The 26,958-nt window shown below is 39.2% G+C and overlaps 1 protein-coding gene across 1 annotated transcript in view; it reads left to right on the plus strand.

Moving 5' to 3' along the window:
- Positions 1 to 8,246: 8,246 nt before the first annotated feature.
- Positions 8,247 to 26,958, plus strand: part of LOC119719377 (116 kDa U5 small nuclear ribonucleoprotein component-like) — a 155,722-nt gene continuing 137,010 nt past the window's right edge. Inside the window, exon 1 of the mRNA XM_038188805.1 lies at positions 8,247 to 8,440. The gene's annotated coding sequence lies outside the window, so the exon portion shown is untranslated. The remainder of the gene's footprint in view (positions 8,441 to 26,958) is intronic.

A 26,958-nucleotide genomic window follows, 5' to 3' on the forward strand; every position in this document is an offset into this window, starting at 1 on the left:
GGTGCTCTCTGTCTTTCTTTTCCCCCTTTTTTGTCTTGTAGTCAATTCTGTGTCTTATGGATGCCCGTTCGTGCCAGATTTTAAAAGTTAAAAAAAAATTTTTATTGCGAAATAACGCAATAGTATTGCGAAATTACGCAATACTTATTGCGAAATTACGCAATAGTATTGACAAATAACGCAATAGTATTGCGAAATAACGCAATTAGTTTTGCGAAATAACGCAATAGTTTTGCGAAATAACGCAATAGTTATTGCGAAATAACGCAATAGTTTTTGTTCAATAAACCCAATGTTGTTTGAGAAACAATGCATGAGTCCGAATGGTCGAACCTATATGCCTATACTTCGATCTACTTTAGGCCTATTTATAGGCAAATTCTCACGTCACATTTTCTGACAGATACAGTTTTTATGGTGCATAAAACCCACCCTGCATGGCGGATGCTGGGTTTGTAAAGGGGGTTCGCGGAGGATAAGTAATATATGAGGCGCCCTTTATGACGAATTTTTAAAAGTTTTTAAAAAAGAACTGTACTTTTAAGTTTCCATTTGTTTTTAAAGCTAAAATGTGTTTTATGGGAGTAATTAGGCAGTGGTGGGTTATGAGGATGGTTGGGGTAATTAACCATCTTTTTCCGTCTGGAAACAAATGCCAACTGGGTAGAAAATCCCAAATGTTCCCCAAGATTCGTGAAATAACAATCTCGTTATAAAATCTCTAAGTCACTGCCTCAGGTCTTTGGTCCTATTTATTACTATGAGGCGCCCTTTATGACTTTATTACGAAACCAATATATATAGAACGAAACCAATATATATAGAACGAAAGCAATATATATAGAACGAAACCAATATATAGAACAAAACAAATATATATGGAACGAAACAAATATATATAGAACGAGAAACAAATGTATATTAGAACGAAACAAATATATATAGAACGAGAAAGAAATATATATAGAACACAAATCCAATATATATAGAACGTAACTCCAATATATTTAGAACGTAACTTCAATATATATAGAACGAACTTCAAATATATATAGAACGAAACAAATATATATAAAACGAGAGGAACAAATATAATAGAACGAAACTCAAATATATATAGAACGTAACTCCAATATATATAGAAAGTAACTCAAATATATATAGAACGAAACTCAAATATATATAGAACGTAACTCCAATATATATAGAACGTAACTCAAATACATATAGAAAGAAACTCAAATATATATTGAACGAAACTCAAATAATATATAGAACGAGAAAAATATATCGAACGAGAATTGTCAAAATTATATAAAACGAAGCAAGTTGCAAATGGACTCAATTCAGGGTGACTGTAAGGTCAGTGCCAAATTTTGCTAGATGTACTTCCAAAATTTGATTGATTAAACAAAAATCTGCCAAATCACCTATGATTTACACGAAATACATTATAAACACCTATACTCATACCCCCCCAAATCATAAAATTTCCTTTATAAAAAAAAAGTTATTATTCTTTTTTTAAATGGCTCGTGTCTACCCTGGTTTCCAACGTCTACAGTACTTTACTGTGTTCTCGCACCATACCTCCGTCCAAATAACCAATTTTGCAGAATTCTGCTAGATATCTGCTTTAAAAAATTCATTTGCTAGATTTTCTGTGAAACTGTTTTCTTCAAAAACTGCTTTATTTTCACGTTAATTTTGCAGAATTCTGCTAGAAATCTTCTAGAATCAATTCAATCTGCTACATTTTTTGTCAAACTTTCCCCCCCCAAAAAAATCTGTCAAATTTAGCCGAAATTCGGCTAAAACGGTCACCCTATTGAAACGTTAAATATATAAGACGAAGCGCCCTCTAAATATACGAAGCGCCCTCTAAACGTACGTTAAAATATATAGATCGAAAAAGTAAAATATATAGATCGAAAAAGTAAAATATATGGATCGAAGTGCCCTCTACCGTCCACCCACGGAGAGTGAACATCTGGATTCCTGTGGTCTACATGTGTTGTACCCATTGAAGTCCAAAAGCCCATCTAATGCATCATCAGCTGCTGAAAACGGCACCTGTTGTGATAACTGGTGACTTTAATGTTCATATTGATTCCGCATTGGATACCTGCGCACAATCCTTTCTGTCTTTTTTGACAGCTAGCGGACTTCAACAACATGTGAATGTTCCCACACATCGACATGGTCATACATTAGATTTATTTATTACTCGCCTCTCAGACTCTCCCATTTTTACTGGTCTCCGTGTCATCGATGGGATAAGTGACCATAGTGCAATTACTTGTAAACTTCTGCTTAGAAAGCCACCAGCTGCTACTAAGTCAATCACTACACGGAACTTACGAGGTATCAACTTCGATTCATTCTGTTCTGATTTTGTCGATGCTGACTTTGACTCTTTGCCAAGCTGCGATGTTAATGACCTAGCAGAACACTACACAAGTGTGCTAAGTAAAACACTAGACAAACACGCTCCAGCAAAGACACGGATCGTTAAGGTCTGTCCAAATACGTCATGGTATAATCCTGAAATCCACGAGGAGAAACAGAAACGTAGAAAATTGGAACATCAATGGAGGTGGACTCATTTAGAAATCGATCGCCAGCACTACACTCAACAGAAGCAGAAAGTAAAAGTTTTGATTCAAAAAGCAAAATGTAAATATTACAGCGATCTGTTCATAGAGCATGCAAAAGATCAAAAGCGAATATTCCAAATAGCGGATGATCTTCTTCATCGACGTCAAGCGTCTCTTCTACCTGATGCTACGTCTGATGCATGCCTTGCTAATCAGTTCTGCAATTATTTCACAGACAAAATAGAGACAATTCGTAATAGTTTCAGCATCGTGGATGATTGGTCATATGAAGAACCTACGACAGCACTTCATCATTTATCATCTTTTGCACCTGCAACTGAAGAGGAAGTTCGTGCCATCATATGCAATGCTCCAACGACATCATGTCAGCTGGATCCGATCCCTACCTCACTACTTAAAAACTGTACCAATGTAATAGTACCTGTCATAACAAAGATAGTCAACACTTCATTGGAAACTGGTATTTTCCCGGACAGCCTGAAAGTTGCACACATTTGTCCTCTTATTAAGAAGGAGAACTTGGATCGCAATGTGTTTAAGAACTATAGACCAGTTTCTAATTTGACATTTCTTGGCAAAACCTTAGAACGTGTGGTTTTGGCACGGCTAGTTTTTTTTTTACAGCAGCATAACCTATGTGAAAAATACCAGTCAGCCTACCGTGCTTTCCATAGCATAAGTGTTCAAAAATCTTGCACATGCAAATTATCCAATACCAGGGTGACAGAGCAGGTAGTGATGGGCGCGCACTGCTCGACACCCTGGGGACGAGGTTGCTCAAACACTGCTTCGCGCGAGAAAAAAAAAATCCGCACACGAGAAAGTAAATTTTTCAACCAGAAAAAAAACGAGTCAAGCACATTTCTGATAAATTCTGATTTAATTTTCCAAAAATAGTTCATTCAAGAGAATTCCAGCCAATTTTAAAAAGAGAAAAACGTAAATGCTTTTGAAACTTTTGTCTGCGGCGCAACGCGTCGAACTCACACGCCTCCTATGCAAATTTGCTCTTATGCAATAGCGCGCAATCGCCAAAATGTTTCCAGCAAAATTAGGTCATATGCAAAAAAAAAACTGCCCCTATTTTAATGAAATCTAAACATTTTTGGAACCTTTCAATACAATTTTCTTGAAAATTATTTGTTGAGTCAGAACACTCATGCCCTTCTGCCGGGCACCCGACGATTTATCGTCGATTCGCAGCTTCTGTAATTTAACTAACCGTCCAAACATGTCAATAAAGTGCGAGTCGGAAATCTGGCCAAAATTCCTCTTCTGAAGATTTTATTGAAAAGCTCTTTGTGTGTCAAGAAACTTACATTTTCCTTTTCAAAATGCACTTCGTCCCAATAAATAATTATCGTAGACTATATCAAAAATATAAAAAAGGTACATTGAAGCGATCCGGAACTAGGAAAAATCCGGAACTAGGCGGAAAACGATTGAACTACTATAATTCCCAGACTCCATACCTTACAGGGCGGTTTGTGCGTGAGCGTAGTCGGGCTTTTGGATTGCCATGGATATATGGGTACAACACATGTAGACCACAGGAATTCAGATGTTCACTCTCCGTAGGTAGACGGTAGAGGGCGCTTCAATCCGTCTATTTTACTTTTACGTTCTTTATATTTTACTTTTTCGATCTATATACATGTATTTTAACGTACGTTTGATTCTGCATGTATATATTTAGAGGGCGCTTCGTCTTATATATTTAACGTTTCAATAGGGTGACCGTTTTAGCCGAATTTCGGCTAAATTTGACAGATTTTTTTGGGAAAAAAAAGTTTGACAAAAAATCTAGCAGATTGAATTGATTCTAGTAGATTTCTAGCAGAATTCTGCAAAATTGGTGATTTTGACGGGAAAATATAGCAGCTAGAGCTGATTTGTTTGCAAAAGAATCTTTATTTTTTTGGCCAGTCTTAGCGTGGAGGTACGGTACGAGAACACAGTTAAGTACTGTAGACGTTGGAAACCAGGCTAGACACGAGCCATTTCAAAAAGAATAATAACTTTTTTTATGAAGGATATTTTGTGATTTTTCTTTTTGAAGGGGGGGGGGGAAGTTAAGGACATATTTTATAACATCTGCATATGAGTATAGGTGTTTATAATGTATTTCGTGTAATCATAGGTGATTTGGCAGTTTTTTTGTTTAATCAGATAGATTTTGGAAGTACATCTAGCAGAATTTGGCATCATCGGACCTTACAGTCACCTTGAATTGAGTCCATTTGCAACTTGCTTCATTTTATATAATTATTACAATTCTCGTTCAATATATTTTTCTCGTTCTATATATTATTTGAGTTTCGTTCTATATATATTTGAGTTTCTTTCTATATATATATTGGAGTTACGTTCTATATCCAATGAAATCGTCTTCTATCACAATTCACAGTGCTCGATACATCTCTGTAGAGCTATAACACGCAATAAATTCAGAATATGAGTTAAACAAACTTTTGCATATCTCTCTTCTGGACAGACTGTTTCGTACCATAAGGCACTCATCATCAGGAGTTACGTTCTATATATATTGGAGTTACGTTCTATATATATTTGTGTTACGTTCTATATATATTGGAGCTACGTTCTATATATATTGGAGTTTCGTTCTATACATATTTGTGTTACGTTCTATATATATTGGAGCTACGTTCTATATATATTGGAGTTACGTTCTATATATATTGGAGTTACGTTCTATATGTATTTGATTTTCGTCCTATATATATTTGTTTTTCGTTCTATATATATATGTTTCGTCATTCTGCTGATGAGTGCCTTATGGTACGAAACAGTCTGTTCAGAAGAGAGATATGCCAAAGTTTGTTTAACTCATATTCTGAATTTATTGCATGTTTACAGAGATGTATCGAGCACTGTGAATTGTGATAGAAGACGATTTCATTGGATATGTTTCGTTCTATATATATATTTGAAGTTCGTTCTATATATATTGGATTTACGTTCTATATATATATTTGTTTCTCGTTCTATATATATTGGTTTCGTTCCATATATATTTGTTTTGTTCGATATATATTGGTTTCGTTCTATATATATTTGTTTCGCTCTATATATATTGGTTTCGTTCTATATATATTGGTTTCGTAATAAAGTCATAAAGGGCGCCTCATAGTAATAAATAGGACCAAAGACCTGAGGCAGTGACTAGAGATTTTATAACGAGATTGTTATTTCACGAATCTTGGGGAACATTTGGGATTTTCTACCCAGTTGGCATTTGTTTCCAGACGGAAAAAGATGGTTAATTACCCCAACCATCCCCATAACCCACCACTGCCTAATTACTCCCATAAAACACATTTTAGCTTTAAAAACAAATGGAGACTTAAAAGTACAGTTCTTTTTTAAAAACTTTTAAAAATTCGTTCAGTTCTTTAACAAGCTTTAAAAAACACTTTTCTAATTCATATCAGTATACGGTTTTGGTGATTATTGATGCAAGGCATCCTTTTATTGAATGGACCGGTTATGTAATTTGGGGAGGGGGTTATTGCGGGGAAAACATTTTACAGTTGGAAAATCATTCTTATGTAATTATCATTCGTTTAAATGTATTTGTTTTCTTCAGCGTGGTGGAATGTTGAGCGTATTATTGATGCATCCCCCAACCGAAACAACCATTCCTCGAAACATATCATTATATCAGTACGATTTCCCCTCCATTGTTACAATACGAATGCACTGTGGATGCACCATTAAATTCAAGTGATTATTAACATTCTGAAGTTTATTTCCTTCAGGTGCATGGGTAAAACGCAGTACTTGTAGTTGAGAGGGAATCGTTCAGTTTTCTTCTGTCAGCACGCATTCGTGCTAAGTGGCCATTTTGAGTCGGCTGTGTTAAAAAAAATCAGAACGCACATGATTCAATAGGGGGGGGGGGGTTTGAAAAGATAACAAAGCCCTTAAAATTTGTTGCCCAGCATCTGTCTTGCTTCAAATCGTTAAAATAACATCAGATTCAGATTGCTCGACCCCGAAAATACCTGAAAAATAGTATTACTTATGATTCTAGCTCGTTTAGTTTGATTGACCTCTGACCCGGTTGGCGGCCATATTGGATTTTGCCAGTATGGCGGTCCCGTGGAGCGCCTGTCTTGGCGCCAAAAAATTGAAATAGTATGGCATGGACGACTCCTGTGCCCAATTTGGTGCTTTTTGGAAGAATCTGAACCAAACGGCACCTATATAATTAACGCCCTAACATCCCTGACTACTACCTCGTGAAGACAAAAAAAAAAAAAATAGTTTCGCAGCTTGTTCGGTTTCAATTTATTTCTCTTATTTCTTGTTGATTTAATATTTAACGGCAAATTTAATAAATTCAATACATCAAGTGTCCACCACGAGAAACCAAACTGAAAATACTTTGCAGTTTCAACGCAAAGTGTTGTTTTATAAGGCGCTCATCTTTAGATGTAGTTTTCTCCGATTGCTAGTTTTTACTGGTACGGGATGGGTGTTACTTCGTGGTATCGCTGACGACGTGTACGTTTGAGGAGCACATTTTATAACCGCGAGAGGGGCACTGTTGTTGTTGTGGTATTAAATACATTCCTGTCACTGTTTTAAAACGTTTTTATCCAAATAGTATTTCCGATTTTCCGGAATAGAGTTGTAGCTATATGTGAAGACGAAAAATGTTCGCGCCAGTGTCCGATGTGCCCGCGCACACTTGAGTGTTACTTCGTGAAACCATAAATTTGTAATAATGTAGCAGTTTTCGCGAACTCACTAGCCTTTCACCAAGGCCATCGTGACTTGCCCGCATTCAAAGCGGCGAAAACGCGAAGCGACTGGAGATGAAATTTTATGGTTTTCTTTATAATCTCGAGGTTGTATATTTACGTACAAAGCATACTTTTTTTTTTTTAGCTAAAAAGGCTGTTACTCACGATTGAAACAAGTTGTGAACCTTATTGGTTTTTAATCTTCCTAAATCATTTTAAGTACACAAGGAATTTTTTTACAATCGAAAAATATTTTTATGGATTTTTTTTTTAGTGGAATTGTTTGGGTGTGTGTAAGTGAATTTGCCATTTCGCTCGTACCCCCCGCCCTGCAAACAGGACGCTGGGATACTCTGATGATGAGCTTCACAGAATCTTGTGAAGGAAGTGGCCTATGACCTATGTATAAAGCATCTTGCTGCAGCTGTTCAAGACCGCATTTAGACAATGTGCGCAAATGCTATCCGAAAACTTTCAAAGGAATTGCGATTGTGATTTCTGTTTCATTGTGGACCATGTGGACAACATTTTGAGCGTCGCACAATGCAATCCGACCGTTCGTGATTCGAAACGGAGCCTGAGCGAGTGACGGGAATTATAAATTTACAACACAGATAGGTTTTACAGAATTTTCTACATTATTACGCTTTCAATGAGAAAAAAACATCTCTAAACTGGAATAGAAGAGTAATGAATCAGTCGGCCGTTTCAAACCTTGCAGAGTCATGAACTTGATGGCGCGCAGGTCCCTGATCACGCAAAATCCAACCAATCAGAGCGTGAATTCATCAGAGTATCCTGTTTGCAGGGCGGGGGGTACGAGCGAAATTTCCCCATAGTTTGGGATTTTAGTCGGGCGCCCTCAAGCGATATTCAAAACGTTGAGTCAAGGTTTTGAGCATGCGTTCTCCCGCTTTTGCTGTATTTGTGACTGTGAATTTGTGTAATATAGGCATGACATTATAGGGCCTAGGCCTACATGAAATACAGCGTGCGGGTTTTGGTGTTAAAATTCTGTCGTCTCCTCTATTCAGCTATTTTCTGCATTCACTGGTATGTAGTCACCTTTTAATATTGGGTGTATTTATTTGTGCACATTGTGGAAATAAATGAACACTGCACTTTCTGCAGGCTAGACATGCTAGACCCGTCTAGCATGTGTCTAGTAGTAGTACTCCTAGAACTATGAGGCTCCACGTAGTGGAGCCTCATAGGTTCAGAAGCCCGCAAAATTGTTGTCAGCACAAAACACTAATTAAGTACAAAAACGTCCATCCCAAGCAGGCCGTTTTCCACAGAACCGCTGCACAGTTTGCCCCTAAACTCCATACAATACCTCATGACATACTCACGTTATGTGCACCCAACAAACATCGGTGGATTCTGTCTGTTTTTCGGCAAAAATGATGAAAAATATGCCCTTTCTGCACTGAGCCAACCTAACACTTGAAACGAGCACGCGTGCAGAATGATCGCAGTTATTTTCGGTTCGATCGCTCGGAGCGCGCCGCGGGGGGTATGGTGTAGGAGCGGAACGATAGTATGCACATGCGTACAAGTGCAAGTACGTACCCCCCGCGGCGCGCTCCGAGCGATCGAACCGAAAATAACTGCGATTAGCCCGACTGCGTCTGGCCGTACAGTACTATCGCAAGCTCTGTAGTACGGCCAGACGCTGAATGCTTCCAAAAAGACTGAATTTTTGTGGCCGCCGATGTAGCGATTTTGCTACATCTTTCGATCGCAATTATCTTTTCATCCAGGGCACAAATTTCCAAAGTTAAGGTTCGTAGTCGTAGAGCAACTCATACCTTTTCGAAAAAACGTTGTTTGGTCTCAATATTTTCATCCATCTGGCCACAAGACGAATTTCAGTCATCAGATTCCACAAATATCGTCCCCCATGCGATCCCCCATGCGATTTCAAAATGGCGGCCGCGCTGTAATGTATGCAATATGCAGGCGCGCCCGCGCAAACTCATGAATATGCATAACAATCTGTGACGTACACCTCGTGTTTTTGGACGTGCGTGCGGCGGGGCCGTGCATCCAAAAACACGAGGTCGTACGTCACAGACTGTTTATGCATATTCATGAGTTTGCGCGGGCGCGCCTGCATATTGCATACATTACAGCGCGGCCGCCATTTTGAAATCGCATGGGGGATCGCATGGGGGACGATATTTGTGGAATCTGATGACTGAAATTCGTCTTGTGGCCAGATAGATGAAAATATTGAGACCAAACAACGTTTTTTCGAAAAGGTATGAGTTGCTCTACGACTACAAACCTTAACTTTGGAAATTTGTGTCCTGGATGAAAAGATAATTGCGATCGAAAGATGTAGCAAAATCGCTACATCGGCGGCCACAAAAATTCAGTCTTTTTGGAAGCATTCAGCGTCTGGCCGTACTACAGAGCTTGCAATAGTACTGTACGGCCAGACGCAGTCGGGCTAAACTGCGATCATTCTGCACGCGTGCTCGTTTCAAGTGTTAGGTTGGCTCAGTGCGGAAAGGGCATATTTTTCATCATTTTTGCCGAAAAACAGACAGAATCCACCGATGTTTGTTGGGTGCACATAACGTGAGTATGTCATGAGGTATTGTACGGAGTTTAGGGGCAAACTGTGCAGCGGTTCTGTGGAAAACGGCCTGCTTGGGATGGACGTTTTTGTACTTAATTAGTGTTTTGTGCTGACAACAATTTTGCGGGTTTCTGAACCTATGAGGCTCCACTACGTGGAGCCTCATAGTTCTAGGAGTATGTGTCTAGCTGGAGTGGAAATGGGTCAACTCGTACCCGAGTTAACTCGTACCCGAGTCAACTCGTATCCCAAAATTGACACCCAAGTCAAGTCGTACCCGAGTCAGCTCGTACCCGAGTCAAGTCCTACCCGAGTTGACTCGTACCCGAGTACAAAAAATGACCAACATATTTAAGAATCAGTATAAATTAAATAACGATGTCCGTGTGAGTCCGAGTACCACACTGATGCCGTTTTGAAAATGTTCTCCGCGCGTTACCCGTCCGTTTGCGATGAAGCCCTTGCTGATGAACGGTACATTTTCCCTTTTCATCCAGATTGTGAGCAACATTTGATACCACCGCCTTCAACTAATCCTTGAACTTTATTTGTATTTCTGGCGGCGTAACTACTATTTCTCAGTCGCCGTTTTTGAGGGTAAAATCGGAAGTTTTGTTAACCATCCATCCGTACTTCCAAACTAAAAAAGGAGAATACAGGTCAACTCGTACGCGAACCAACTCGTACGCGACCAACTCGTACGCGGGTCAATTCGTACGCGAACCGACTCGTACGTGGACTGACTCGTACGCGGACCGACTCGTACGCGGACCAACTCGTACGCGGACCAACTCGTACGCGTGAGTTTAGACGATTGTTTTAGCTCACATGGACAGAAGAAATTAGGTTCGGTACGGTAGGTCGGCATAATTTTACCTTTTCTGAAAGGTTGAGATTTTCAAATTAAATGTAGTTGATTTTTGAATCCGCCAGTGCTACTTACATTCGCGATTTTTTAGAGAAGAAGTCTGCGTTTTTTTTTTTTTTACAAGTTCGCTTGATTGATTGGGAAGTTGTCTTCGCGATAACCAGTGCAGTATGATAGGTTCCCGCCGCACCGCGCACTGTATAAAGAATGCATGATTGAATCGCTGTAACCTGTGTATGCCGCGGTACAATTGATGGTTGGTTAGACAAGTACAATGACAAGAAAACACCGATTTTTGCGAGGTCTATTGTATAAAAAGGAGCTACTATAAAAAAAAGAAAGGAATATAGCATCACGCATGCTTATACAGTTGTACGGACAGCGTCCGCCAGTTTTTTGCTTGGGTCAGATAGTTTTTTAGTCCTAATTATTATATATCCAAATAATATTTTGTAAAAAAAGAAATTTGATTTTTATTTTTTGTTAAAATCAGAATTTACAAAAATCAGTTACTTTATTATCATCATTCACGGGTTCACTCCCAATCACACACAACGGTCACACATTGAACTACGGACTACCCGTCACACTATTCCCAAATTCTTCCCAACCATGCCAACCCAATCCTCGAAACCACTCCTAAAACGGCCCACGTACGAGTTGGTTCGCGTACGAGTTGGCTCGCGTACGAGTTGGCTCGCGTACGAGTCGGCACGCGTACGAGTTGGTTCGCGTACGAGTTGTCTCGCGTACGAGTTGACCAATCCGCGTACGAGTTGACTCGCGTACGAGTTGGTTCGCGTACGAGTTGACCTGTTTCCAAAAAGGAGGGGAGTACGAGTTGACCTGGGTGCGAGTTGACACGGGTACGAGTTGACTCGGGTACGAGTTAACCTGGGTACGAGTTAACTCCGGTACGAGTTAACCTGGGTACGAGTTGACTCGGGTACGAGTTGACTCGAGTACGAATTGACTCGGGTACGAGCTAACTCGGGTACGAGTTGACCCAAAATCGCTGGAGTTACCCAGCCCTTAGCTGGAGTTACCCAGCCCTGAGTTTTATCATTGGGTTGTCTATTAAGGCTGGAGCGAATTTTTCTCGTAACATGTAGTATAGGCAAAAAAAATTTGGAAAATGTTCAATTTTGTCCCCGTTACACACTAATTGCAACTGCAACTCACCCTAAACTTGCCTGGAATAACCATTACACAGGTCCTTGAAGTAAAAAACGATCCACGATGAAGATTCAGCCTACAATTGCAGTGAAAACAGGAGGAATAACCGCTAACTTGACAACCTTGCTGGATTGGCCAGGACCGCAATTGGTTTGTGCACAAAAAAAATTGTGTACAATGAATGGCGGTCGATTAACAGGCACAGAGAGCGATCGCTGTCAACTACTCGGTTTTGCCGGCTGCACTGGCTGTTGGCGCATGACGTCACGCGGAAGCGGGGAAAAGTTCCATACTCGGACGTGAATTTATCTGCTGCCAAACATATTAATTGTCACCTCACCTTGTCATTTGAACCAAGAGAAATCCAGGAAGCTGTGTTAAGGTGAATAAAATTTACTCAAAATTTGTTTTTAGAGCACTTTTTGGATGCATACGTCATGCAGAACTAACTTGAAGCAGCCGGTCAAAACTGATTGTAGTGGCTGAAAGACAGCGGTACGTTATACACGTGACATCAACAACCATGACGTCGCATGAGCCTGCCAATGATAGTGCAATACGTCATTATGAATATTTATTTTCTCATGAAGATTAAGTTTATTTCAATGGATACTTCAAATACGTCCATAGATTAATTATTGCAACAGCGATCATGCGCGGCCTAGCGATTAAGAGTCTCGTGTATCAAGCAAGCGTCAGAGGTTCGAATCCCGATGAAATAACTGACTGATTAATAAATAGAAATTAAGGAAAGGAGAGGGTGAGAGTAGAGGACGGAAAGTGGAGGAATAACCATAAAAGATGTAACTTTTGGCGCTAGAAAATTAATTGGAAAAAGTGACGTCCGAGTAAGGAATTTTTTCCCGGAAGCGTAACACCCGATGACTGTTACATGCACTAATATAAGGTTTACCACTCGCATCACAGCTTTGGTACTGGAACCGCATCACAGCTTTGGTACTGGAACCGCAACCAATAGTGCATGAAACAGTCATCGGGTGTTACGCTTCCGCGTGACGTCATGCGCCAACAGCCAGCGCTGCCGGCAAAACTGAGTAGTTGACAGCGATCGCTCTCTGTGCCTGTTAATCGACCGCCATTCATTGTACACAATTTTTTTTGTGCACAAACCAATTGCGGTCCTGGCCAATCCAGCAAGGTTGTCAAGTTAGCGGTTATTCCTCCTGTTTTCACTGCAACTGTAGGCTGAATCTTCATCGTGGATCGTTTTTTACTTCAAGGACCTGTGAAATGGTTATTCCAGGCAAGGTTGGGGTGAGTTGCAGTTGCAATTAATGTGTAACGGGGACAAAATTGAACATTTTCCAAAATTTTTTGCCTATACTACAAGTTACGAGAAAAACTCGCTCCAGCCCTAGATGACAACCCAATGATAAAACTCAGGGCTGGGTAACTCCAGCTAGTCTAGCCCCATAAATTTGGCCTATTTACTGGACTGCCTCCGTAAACATAGGCCACACATCCACATGTACAAAAATCGTGTCGACTTTGCCAAATTTTGATTTTCACATTAAGGCTTAGTTTGTAGGTTTTTTTTTGCTTTAGAAGCATACTCACCCTCTTTATAGGCTAATCAGAAAATGCTGCCTTTTTCAGATGTATATTTTTCGTGAAATTTCCAGATTCATTTTTACACGTTTGCGTATCAAAATTTCAACATGAAATTTCACAAAAATTAGACATCTGAAAAAGGCAGCACTTTCTGACTAGCCTATAAAGTGGGTGAGTATGCTTCTAAAGCAAAAAAATCCTACAAACTAAGCCTAAATGTGAAAATCAAAATTTGGCAAAGTCGACACGATTTTTGTACATGTGGACGTGTGGCCTATGTTTACGGAGGCAGTCCAGTAAATAGGCCACATTTATGGGGCTAGACCCGTCATGCCCGTCACGTGTACTCCTACTAGAACTAAGAAGAACCCCGCAAAATCGTTTTCAGCACAAAACACTAATCAAGTACAAAAACGTCCATCAAAATGCAGACATTTCCCACAGAACCGCTGCACAGTTTGCCCCCAAACTCATGACATACTCACATATAGCTGGAGTTGCCTAGACCCGTGAACGTGGCTATATACATGTATATAGTAAAAACGGTTTCGATCCAACTCAGACCCAAACCAAGTCAGACCCAAGCCAACTCGGACCCATGCCAACTCGGACCCATGCCAACTTGGACCCACGCCAACTCGGACCCACTACCAACAGCGTTTTCAATCATTCGACAATTTCATAAAGTTTGTCCACTTATCATCTGTAGTAGTACGGCCAGACGCCCAATGCTTCCACAGAGACTGATTTTTTTTGGCCGCTGATGTAGCGATTTTGCTACATCTTTCGTTTGAGATTATCTTTTCAACCAGGACAAAAATTTCCAAAGTTAAGGTTCGTAGTCGTAAAGCAACTCATACCTTTTCGAAAAAACGTTCTTTGGTCTCAATATTTTCATCCATCTGGCCAAAAGACGACTTTCAGTCATCATCTTCCACAAATATCGTCCCGAAAATGCTCCCCAATGCGATATCAAAATGGCGGCCGCGCTGTAATGTATACATTATGCAAGCGCGCTTGGGCAAGATAATGATATATGCATTATTTAGTTCATGACCTTGTGTTTGTATGGCCAGCCGCGCCAAGTGTCTGACAAACGTCATAAACTATGATGCATATTCATTATCTTGCCCAAGCGTGCTCGCATAATGCATACATTACAGCGCGGCCGCCATTTTGAAATCACATGGGAGAGCATTTTCGGGACGATATTTGTGGAAGATGATGACTGAAATTAGTCTTTTGCCCAGATGGATGAAAATATTGAGACCAAAGAACGTTTTTTCGAAAAGGTATGAGTTGCTCTACGACTAAGAACCTTAATTCTCCTGTGGTTTGACCATTCAAAACACCTCAAAATCTGGGTTCTGGCAAATTGGAGGACAAAAAATGCAGGACCTTTTAAAATCCTCCAGAATTTATTGTTACTGCACTACCACACCTTTCAATTCCTTTCGAAAGGTATTGAAAGGCAACTTACTGAATTTGCCCACAGAGCTGCTTCACCTTCCACAACCTTTCGAAAAGTTTCAAAGTTCCAGCACTATTTCACCTTTCAAAACCCTTTTAGTCAGGCAAATTTAAAATGTTTTGGAAGGTCTGATAATTCTCTGCCAACTGCACTGGGCATAGCAGGGTTAACTTTGGAAATGTGTGTCCTGGTTGAAAAGATAATCTCGATCGAAAGATGTAGCAAAATCTCTACATCAGCGGCCAAAAAAATTCAGTCTCTGTGGAAGCATCGGGCGTCTGGCCGTACTACAGAGCTTGCGATATTACTGTACGGCCAGACGCAGTCGGGCTAAATACAGTGATGCTGTTATTATTTTCACTATAGTTGTCAGGTAAAATATCTGTATTGCAGCAGTTTGTCATTGTAAAGCGCATTGAAATGCTATTTTGAAATGCGCTTTAAAATGTAATTAATTATTTATTTTTATTATTTGTTTCCATTGAAACATATTGCGCTTTAACCAAAAGTAATAAAAATTAAAGTTTAACCAATTATTCATTTCCATATTTGACATCGTTCACGCCATCTTGCTCAATTTAACAGCAATTTATTTCGATTTTAATTCAAACCACATAAATTCAGAAGAGATCTTCATAGAAAAATAAAATTGGAAAGTATGACATTGAAACATAAACACTTTCAAACATGACATTATTAATTCAATAAATATAAGTAATCATTATAAGTCATTAAATAAAATAAATAAGGTATAAAAACGAAGTCTATTCTAATCTCTACATGTACATGTATTTAAAAAAAACCACATAAACACCATTGCACACACTGCAAGAAAAACGAAGGTTCCATATTGAACAAAAAAGTTACACAGATTATAAAAAAAACACAAAATTCAAAGCCAGCATGTGAACTAAAAAACAAGATCAACTTATTAAATACCCTACAAAAAGATGAAATGTCAATCATCAAAAAGGAGTATTGAAGCTCTGGGAAGATTATCCTTCAAGGCCTTACAGGTAGCTGCCTGTATGTTCGACTATGATGTTCCACGGGGGAAAAAAAGTATAACAAGTTAAACATATTCATAAAAAAAACCAATTAAATAAAATAACAAAATTTTACATGAAATGAAAGGCGTATTTCAAATTAATAACTTCCCCACTGAACAAACTGTGTTATATGCTTTACCAAAAAATAAAGTAAGTGAATTTAAATATATAATTGAATGAAATTAACTGCCTAAATGGGTAAAAAATGTTATTATTAAATGACAGGAGTTTGACAAAAAGCAGATGAGAAAGGAAAACATTGCACATAGATATCCATTTCTTCATGTGAATGAGTAATAAGAGAGCAAAATTAACGTAGTATGATCAAACAACAAAACTAAAAGCCACATTCTGACCAATATAATTACAGAATATCTTCACTATATAAGCACTGTAACATTAAGATGACCTATAAATATATAATCTCTGAAACTAATGATTTAGTCATTGTTGGGTCCGAGTTGGTCGTGCTTGGGTCCGAGTTGGTAGTGGGTCCAAGTTGGTAGTGGGTCCGAGTTGGTAGTGGGTCCGAGTTGGTAGTGGGTCCGAGTTGGAGTGGGTCTGAGTTGGTGTGGGTCCGACTTGGCATGGGTCCGACTTGGTTTGGGTCAGAGTTGACCTGATGCCGTAAAAACATTCTATTGTGATCCGCGGTTACTAAAATGGAGTGACCGTTCTAGCTGAATTTTGGCTACATTCGACAGAATATTTGCATACAAAAATGAGTTGTACAGAAAATCAGCAGAATTTTTTTAGGCAGAATTATGAAGATGAAGGAAAATGAAAAAGATTGGAAAGAAATATGGCACATTTGGTTATTATGAAAACCTTCATTTTTTGAACAATCCTTAAAACAAACCCTTGCACAATGGAACAGCAATATAAACTGGGTGATTTGGCAGACTTTCGAAGTGGATTTATAGGGCCAATGATTTTCCGCGATCGCGGAAAACGGACGGAATTCGCGGAATCTGCTCCTCGAAACGGAAAACAGAATTTGAATCTGAAGAAAATAATTTCTGCAATTGTATTGATAAAAAACATTTTTCGTTAAATTTATTGAGTACAAAACGAATGATTGATGATTGATTGAACAGACAAGCCATACAACAAATGAGCAGTGTGTATATCACGATTTTGGGGGGAAAAAACGTTCAAGATCAGAGCAATAAATGTTGCGAGATCATTACCGTAGTCTTGGAATTATTTACTGTGTACATGGTATATGTTTAAATGCCTTTTTGGCGAGCTGTGAAGCAGATGCGAGCCTATGTAATACCAATTTCCGTCCGGGCGTCCGTCCGTCCGCTAAGCGTCCGTCCGGGCGCACTGCGCAACGCCCGTCCGTCCGTCCGTCCGTCCGTCCAGATAAAAATGTTGAAGTTTTTGGTTCTAGTTAACTTGGGGAAATAAATTAAATGCAGTTGTCATGTATCATCTTTATAACTTCAGTTAGGTTCATATCATTGCAGCAAATTTTATGATTTTATTGAGGAACTTTAATTCAAGGAAATGTTAAAGTTTTTAATTGTTACATGTACATGTACATGTACAGTATGCATTTTGGGGATGTGCATGAGCTTCTGGATTGATCTTTTAGTTTATGGGGTTGGAGTAGGGATGGGGTAGGGGAGGGTGGGGTGGAGTGGGGGATAGGGTTGGAGTTAGGGTTTGTGTGAGTAGGATGAGTAGGGGAGCTAGGATGGGTGGGGCGGGGTGGGTCGGGATGGGGTGGGGTGGGGAGAAGGGTTGGAATACTGGGTTTGGGTGGGGTGGGGATTTGTAGGGGTGGGGTGGGAACAGGTAGGGAGAGACAGGTAGGGGGAGACAGGTAGGGAGAGGATGCGCATGGATGTAGGGGTTGGGTTAGGAGGGGGTTGGGCAGAGGGCAGGATATGGGATCGGAGTAGGGGTTGGGTTGGGGATGTGTAGTGATGGGTAGTGATGGGTTGTAGGGGTTGGATAAGGGGAGGGGGCAGTATATAGGGATCAGAGTAGGGGTTGCATGGGGTCAGGTGGGGATGTATGGGTGGGGGAATGGGGTGGGCAGGATATTGGAATTCGAGTAAGGGGTAGGATGGGGATGAGTAGGGTGGGTAAGGACAGATAGGGGAAGATAGGGTAGGTGGGTGTAGGGGGTTGGGGTAGGGGAGGGTACGGGTCAGGGGAGGGGGAAGGAGATAGGGATTGGAGTTTGGGTGGGGTTGGGATGTGTAGGTGATGGGGTGGGGATGGTTAGGGGAGGATGCAATGGGTGTGGGTAGGGGGTTGGGTGGGGGAGGGAGCGGGTTGGGGATGGGGTAAGGTTTTGGGATGGGGTGAGGTTTGGGGGAGGTGGTGATGGTGCTTTGTCTACATGTACATGTACATGTATACTCATTCTTGTTCTGCATTTGTGGCGACTACACAAGAGTTTTCCCATGATAATACAAGTATGGGGAGCAGAAGACAATGTTGGGTCTGCAAAAATCCACAACTGGGTCCTAATTACCCTAACAATGGAAAACTCCCCCATAATTTAGCTCTTGTTTCTGTTATTTTTAGCTGTTTCGGTGTACACACCGAAACAGCTCTTGTTTCTGTTATTTTTTTTCTCTTTTATTGGCTTTTTCGCAATTTTGCGAAAAAGCCTTTCTTTTTGTCGCTTTTCAAAGGGCATTTTCGACTCTTTGCCAGTAATTCATTTACACCAATCTCTGTCCAAGCAAAGACCCTAATTCAAACAACATTGTGTAATGATGACGTCATGATGACGTCATCCTGTGTTTATTTATATGCAATTAAATTGTGACATTTTTAATATTTAAAAATGCATAAGAAATTAACCGTACGCGTCCGCAGCATTCTGATGCCGGCAAATGGTAGAGTAGGTTGAGGTCTTTATTTCATTCAGTGTGCGTAAAATCACGTGACCCTTGCTTCCGGTCGAAAAAGGCCAAAACTGGAAGTGGCTTATTATTGAAAAGTGGTAATAGATATGAACTTTCTTTTAACAGTGTTAGTCTCTTGGCTAAAAGTATTCTTTAAATCATCTACCGATGACATCATGTAATCTTCGAGCGCCCTCTAGCGACAGGTTGAAAATTTTCAAAAATGTATTTTGAATAGATGTCTGTGGCGAAGTTTGTCGGAATCACCTAAATATTGGTGTATATGATGACCTTGACCCGCTTAAGACGTGTGCGAAGTTTTAGGCGAATGACGTCATCAGACCCTTTTTCATTTGAAAATTCCTGAAAAATCAACCATGGCAGTTTTTATGTTAGTTTTTACTTTAATTGTCGATTTAAGGGTAGGTCTAAAACATTTCAAAGCTTCGAGGCAATAAGCGAACTCGGACATGCCCTGCGCACGCTTAAAACTTCAGGTTGACAATACCTCTGCTCTAAAACATGCACGGAACGTCTATAAGTACAAACACGTACTTTACGCACATACATCGTATGTCAGTCAGCCTGCAGAGCACGTGTTGCCGAGGTCAAATCCTGTCTACATCACAGTGACCGTTTTAGCCGATTTTCGGCTAACTTTGACAGATTTTATGTTCATGCGTATGCATAGTCCGGGACGTATAATAAAAAATCATAATGCCGAAAAGCCCTATGTTACGTATTTAAAGGTGCAGTTTTTCTGCAGTGGGATTTTCCACAAGTCTTTTCCTATACAACACTGATATCTTACTGAGTAGTTCTGAACTTCAGCCAAGAATTACTATGAGAAGGAAAGAGAAATCATATTTTTTTCGCGCTGTCATTCGATTGAACGTAAAGGATAATGCCCGAGGTACGCGACATTCGTGGGTAAGAATGGCCCGAGGGCGAAGCCCGAGGGCCATTCTTACCCACGAATGGCGCGGTACCGAGCGGCATTATCCGACTTAAACTCCACCCGTGACGTCCCCCTATTGTTTCTAGCGCTCCATTATTTTGCACGAATGGAGCGACTTTGTTTCATACAAAGACACAAGCTTTGTCTTATTGCGTAACTGTAAAATGCATTGGAAAAATGGAATTGTACAGAATTGTTCAGCGAATAGTATGCTAACATATGTTCTTACGTAACCAATACAATGCTGGATTCCAGGCGCGCTAGGTATAAATGCTAAACCCCACCCAGGTACCATGCATTCGTTCTTGACTAGCGTGCTGATGACACGTTCAATCTGAAGACATTATGGACTGTTGTAATAATGCCGTACATGGGATACAGTGGAATTATAGCGTGCAGGGAACTGTCTTTGATACGATGCTGATACTAGCGCCATGGATATATCGGATGATAATTTGCCGGCCGCTTCAAATTTTGCCTGGAAGATATAAAATACCGTTTCGACACTACAAATGAATATGAAGATTGCATTTATGAGTATAAAGGTAAGAAGTACCCTTTTTGTTAAGTAGAAATAACAGCTAATAAAATCAGAAAATTTAAATGTATTTTGAGCATGATAATGTCAGATAGGGCCTACATTAAGATTTATTCTTTAATTTATTATCCGATCAAGTTTATTCAGACATCGTGTTTGTTCTAATTTGAAGCTTTCTGTGTCGTCACTTTGCAATTGTCAAATCTGCCCTGTGCCTTTTACGGCTTTGTAAGACTTAAGTGGATTTACAGGAATATGAACTTATGCTTCTATCTTATTGTTTGACCCCAAAAACTAATTTTCTGATTTTGTTTTCTTCTATTTCTGGCTATACAGTCTGCGGATAGGGTCACGAAGAAGGTCAAAACTAGCGGGCAGTCTCCAGTCGGACTTCCTCGACGGCATTACCAACGCAACTCGAGACTATAATTACTCATCATTGGACAAGGAAGAACGAGCTAAAACCACTCAAAATTGCAAGATTTTGGTGTTTTTTTTTAGCAAAACAACTACAAGTGCTCCAGGCCAGATTTACATTGCACGAACTTGTGATTTTCCTTGACTTTTCTTGGACACCATGGAAAAGACCTATACATTTCTTCAGGATGTTGAGTTCTTGCCGATCAAGAATTTCTAGGACTGCATGCTAGGCATTGAAATAAGATTGAGATATAAATTGCACTGCGAACCTTGTCAAAACGTTTGATTTAACTGTGAAACATTATAACTGAAACGTTAATATTGTTACATGTAACATTACCTTGTGCAAACATTCTGTTAAAGAAAAAAAATGGTTCTTGACTTTCGCCTCAACACTGTAAGAAATTGTATAAGAAAATGCATAAAATTCTATCTGAGAAACGGTGTAGCATACTGTATAAGAAGAAGAAAAAATGGTTATTGACTTTCACGTAAATTAGGTACGAATAGGGCCCATGAGAAAATTCTGTATGAGAAAAAAAAATGGTTCTTGACTTACGTAAGCATAAAATCATCATCGAGAAACGTGTAGTAAAGTTGCAACTGTGCAAAACTATAATTGTGTCATTTTTGGTGTTTCTTTATTTCCCGCTCAATGATTTTGTAGGAATGGAGTGATGGAGGCATTAATACCTTCCAAAAGATGGAGAGGTATCGCCTCCAACGCTCCATTCGGGCAAAATAATGGAGCGCTAGGACAATAGGGTGACGTCACGGGTGGAGTTTAAATATTCCTAAGGGTCAGAATATCAAGTAATATTTCATTAAAATGTTTCAGTTCAAAAGGCAAATTACAAATTTAAAGTTGCAATTTTTCTGCAGTGGGATTTTTTTTAGCCAGTTAACTTTGTACACGTGTTAGCCCATTGACTTTGTACACGTTTTCAAGCCACCATTTCTATAACTTGGCGATCTGGAATCGTCATCAATGTTACAGTCAAGGAAGACCCTCATACAAAAATTATGCCAAGACTATGACGTCATGATGACGTCATCACCTAATTTTTTTATGGATTTTTGAAAATTTACGTGCATATTATGAAGTCCTATATCTACAGAACTGTAAGTCTGATTGGGTTGAAACTTGGTATGTGGCTAGACCGGGATGTGTTATAGGTAAAAAAAAAATTAGGTGACGCCATGATGACGTCATCCGGAGATTTTATATGAATATTTGAAGTTTTTGACCTTCTAGCCATATCTCATGAACGTAACATGCAAAATTCAAAATTCTTTGTGTATTTGGTCTGTTAGGTAAAAGGTATTTGCACAAAATTTTGAACAAAATATCTGACATCATTATGACGTCATAAAAATGCGATTTTTCAAAATACATATAAGGAAAGGTCTGACTGTTATGAAACTTAGTGGGTAGGTAAATAATGGTACTAGTATACAAAGTTTAAAGTGACGTCACGATGACGTCATCGTTTGGTTTATATAATTTTTAGATATTTATAAGTTTATTCTGCTTCCACAAATTGCACACTTTCTTTCATCGGATTGACATTAAACTTGGTTCAAACCAAAATCACAATGACAAAATGTGCATTGAGAAGGGTCTTAAGGATGACGTCATTGCAGGGCAAGTGACATCATTTCATAAACTTATACTTTAGGAATTATTCTAAGCGTTTTGAACAACCTTTAACTGCATGAAGCACTTTGAAAAGTGACTGCAAAAGGACAAACGAAACAAATATTTGTAAAATGCAAAAAAGCCCTGTGTTCTGTTTGCAAACAGACATACAGCTCTAGTTTTTCAGACTTTTTTCTCATAGGATAACACGTGTTTTCGTTCTACAAGTCACTTTTGGCTTTTTTCCAAATCCGATCGACTTCAAACCTGGCACACACTTAGACCATCATCTGAAGATGTATGCCGAAACTTTTCGTCATGCTGACGTCATCACGTGATTTATTATAGAATTTTGAATATTTTATTTTTCCCATAGACTTTGTACACAGAAATTTAATTTTTTTCCCTCAATTTTCAGAGGGCATTTTCGACACTTTGCCAGTAATTCATTTACACCAATCTTTGCCCAAGCAATGACCCTAATTCAAACACCATTGTGTAATGATGACGTCATGATGACGTCATCCGGTGTTTATTTATAGGCAATTAAATTGTGACATTTTTAATATTTAAAAATGCATAAGAAATTAACCGTACGCGTCCGCAGCATTCTGATGCCGGCAAATGGTAGAGTAGGTTGAGGTCTTTATTTCATTCAGTGTGCGTAAAATCACGTGACCCTTGCTTCCGGTCCAAAAAGGCCAAAACCGGAAGTGGCCTATTATTGAAAAGTGGTAGTAGATATGAACTTGCTTTTAACGGTGTTAGTCTCTTGGTTAATAGTATTCTTTAAATCATCTACCGATGACGTCATGCAATCTTCGAGCGCCCTCTAGCGACAGGTTGAAAATTTTCAAAAATGTATTTTGAATAGATGTCTGTGGCGAAGTTTGTCGGAATCGCCTAAATATTGGTGTATATGATGACCTTGACCCACTTAAGACGTGTGCGAAGTTAAAGGTGTATGACGTCATCAGACCGGAAGTTATAATGAAAAGACTCTTTTTCCTTAGAAAATTCCTGAAAAATCAACCATGGCAGTTTTTATATTAGTTGGCTTTTCCGCAAAGTTGCGGAAAAGCCTTTGTTTCTCTACGAATTTTCTTTCTTTCTTTTTTTTTTTTTTTTCCTCTTGGGCCTTCCAACCAAAATGCCATAGACTTTGTGCACGTTTTTTCTAGCAAACACTTTTGGCATAAAACAAAGTCATATGACATCAAAACTTAACATGGTCACAGAACATATAGCAAAGGTCGTTCGCGAAGATAGACGCAATGATGACGTCATCATGGGTCATGTGACGTCACCTTACAGGTGCATACTTAAGGGCCCTATATCGCAAGAATGGTAAGTCCCATTTGGTTCATACTTGGCATGTAGGTAGACCGGGATGTGTTATAGGTCAAAATTGAGGTGACGTCAAGATGATGTCATCGTGTGATTTTATAATAATTTTTGAAGTTTTGGACCTTCAAGCCATATCTTATCAACGGAACATGGTAAATTCAAAATTCTTTTTGCAATGGGTTTGTTAGGTAATGCATACTTGGACCAAAAAAGTGAAAAGTGCATGACGTCATGATGACGTTATCAAAAATGCGATTCTTTATTTCACATATAACAGTAAATCTGATCGTCTTGAAACTTGGTGGGTAGGTAGATACTGTTACTAGTATGCAAAATCTGAAGTGACGTCATGATGACGTCATCAACTGATTTGTTATTAATTTTTAATTCTTTTACTGTTTCTTCTACTTGAAAAATTTTACATGAAATGGGATCATATTAACTTTAAACTAGGCGTATTACAAGGCCCTTAGGTAAAGTTGGTCCTGTGAAGTGTGAAGCCGATGACGTCATCAGACCGGAAGTTACAACGAAAAGACCTTTTATTCTTCAAAAATCGCTAAAAAATCAATCCTGAGAGATATAATCTTGAATTGTCCGCTAAATGATAGAATAAACATTGGTGTTTATTGTACTAGGCGCTTGGGTTATCTATTTGTTCACCCACATGACCCGCTGACGACAAAAAAAACCTAATGGTAGTCCGTCGCTCTATTCAATGAAAGCGTGAACAGTGTGCAGGGTGCGTGTACGCACATGTATGTACATGCATTCACTGAAAGGGCCACGTGGCAGTGCAAAACCAGTGGGCGCGTAGTCTTGGGCCCAAGTCGCTAAAAAGCATGGAATTAAAAATTAATGAGCGGAAAAGCCCTGTGTTCTGTTTGCAAACAGACACACAGCTCTAGTTTTTACTTTAATTGTCTATTTAAGGGTAGGTCTAAAATATTGCAAAGCTTCGAGGCAAAAAGCTAACTCGTACATGCCCTGCGCATGCAAAATTTCGTAAAATGTGTGACGTCATCATGACGTCACCAAAACGTGATTTTTTGATTCACATATAAGGGTATGTCCAATCGTTATGAAACTTGGTGGGTAGGTAGGTATAGATAAAAGCATTCAAAATCTGAAGTGACGTCATCATGACGTCATCATCTGATTTTTTATGAATTTTTCAAATTTTAATATTTTCTTCAAATTTTCGACCGATCGACCTCAGAGAACCTGATGTCCGTTTGGGTTCAATGTCGGTATGCAGATATTCCAAGAAGTGTAATAGACAAAATTTGCAGTGACGTCACGATGACGTTATCATGTGTTTTTATATGAATTATTCAATTTTTGGACCTTTTATTCATATTTCATCAATGGAACGTGGTAAATTCGAAATTCTTTTTTGCAAAAGGTTTGTTAGGTCGTTGATAGATACAGAAAATTTCAAAAATGTGTGCCGACGTCATCATGACGTCATGAAAAAATGGTGGTTTTTTTACATAGGATAGACACTTTTTGTATAGAAAACGCATGTACATGTTCATTCGACCTGGATGAAACTCCTTTACGGCAGTCATTAACCCTAACTCCCAAGGCCTTTTTGCTAGGATGTAGCCTCAATCCTGCAATATCCTCCAATTGGCCCCATGGAAAAATAGCATATAGCCTCAATCCTGCAAATTCCTCTGTTATTTCTTGCATATGGTCCATGGAGGGGTGACCACTGCCTGAATCCTGCAAAATCTTCTGGCTATGACTGTCAATAAGCTGAGGCAGAGGCCGTGACATCCTGGAGCAGTACGGAGGTTGTCAAGTATAATCAAGGACTAAATTTATGCACGGATGAGCATAAACAACACAAGGTCCGGCCCAAGACCTTGACACAGTGCGTACTCCGAAATCAGCAACGCACTTTTGCCATGTAACCTCAATCCTGCAAATTCCTCCAATTTGCATATTGCCTTTGGTACCCAGTCAATCAAAGTCCAACACCAGCTGGCCAGTGTTCGGTACCAACCCTGCCAAAATCAAGCAAAACCCGCTGTTGGAGCTTGATGGGCTCAGGGTTGTTAGGGTTAATAAACAAATCATTCATTGCTAGATTTCCCACCATAACACAAATAAGACTTGTCATACATGTACCAACTTTAAACTTGGTGTTTTGGTTAGTCTGGGGATCTTCCAGAAACAGTCATTTTTTTTTAACCCTTAACGCCAAAGGTCACGTTTATTGTGATTAAAACAACAGGAAAAGTTTTCTCAACATACACATGTTCATGTATTACTAAATCAACGTGAGACTTATACCATAGTACATGTGTACATGTATGTGCAGCTCTGTGGGTTGTTATTAGGATTTCAAGTCACTTTCGAAACCCATAGGCCAAGTGTTCTCATTATTAAAAACAAAAGAAGTGATGCCATGATGATAACTCAAGCTTATTCAAATAACCATATTTTCTTTTGATTATTTAAAAATGCTTATTTCCATGTTGGCATTATGCTCAAACCATGCTTAAAAAGGATTCACCTTTATGTAAATCATGCAAAAACCAGCTAGTCTGGTTTCCTGCCGTGGTGCTGCTCAATCTTGTGCCCATTTCATCTAGCATAGAAGCACTTGCAGTACACTGATATCGCTTGGCCGGTTTTCATATCTGACACCACGTGGTACGGACCGTTTTGGTGAATTTCCCTTTGCATTTATTTGTGGCGTGCACAACTTGAATTCTTATTTTGAGACATATTTTCCCAGAATTTTTGTCATTTTCGGGGGCCAGTTTTGAACATCTATGAAAATGGTTCAAGATAAAAAATGAACTTTTGTAACCAAAATTTTAGCAACTGGGGTTATCTCATTTCAAATAACTTGTTATCAACAACCAAAAACTCCGGAAACAATTCCTGTAACATTTATTGGTGTGAACACAAATGATTTTTTTTTTGAAGTGCTTAATGCATTAAATTTATGCCAGTTGTGTGTTTACTTATCAAGAATATAACAGGGGAATATTCGAACATGCAAAAGCTATTCTAATATTTAGTTGATGATCAAAATTTGGTATACATTTTGTATTTGGGA

The sequence above is a fragment of the Patiria miniata genome, unplaced genomic scaffold, assembly GCF_015706575.1.
Source record: "Patiria miniata isolate m_02_andy unplaced genomic scaffold, ASM1570657v1 HiC_scaffold_8, whole genome shotgun sequence".
NCBI lineage: Eukaryota > Metazoa > Echinodermata > Asteroidea > Valvatida > Asterinidae > Patiria > Patiria miniata.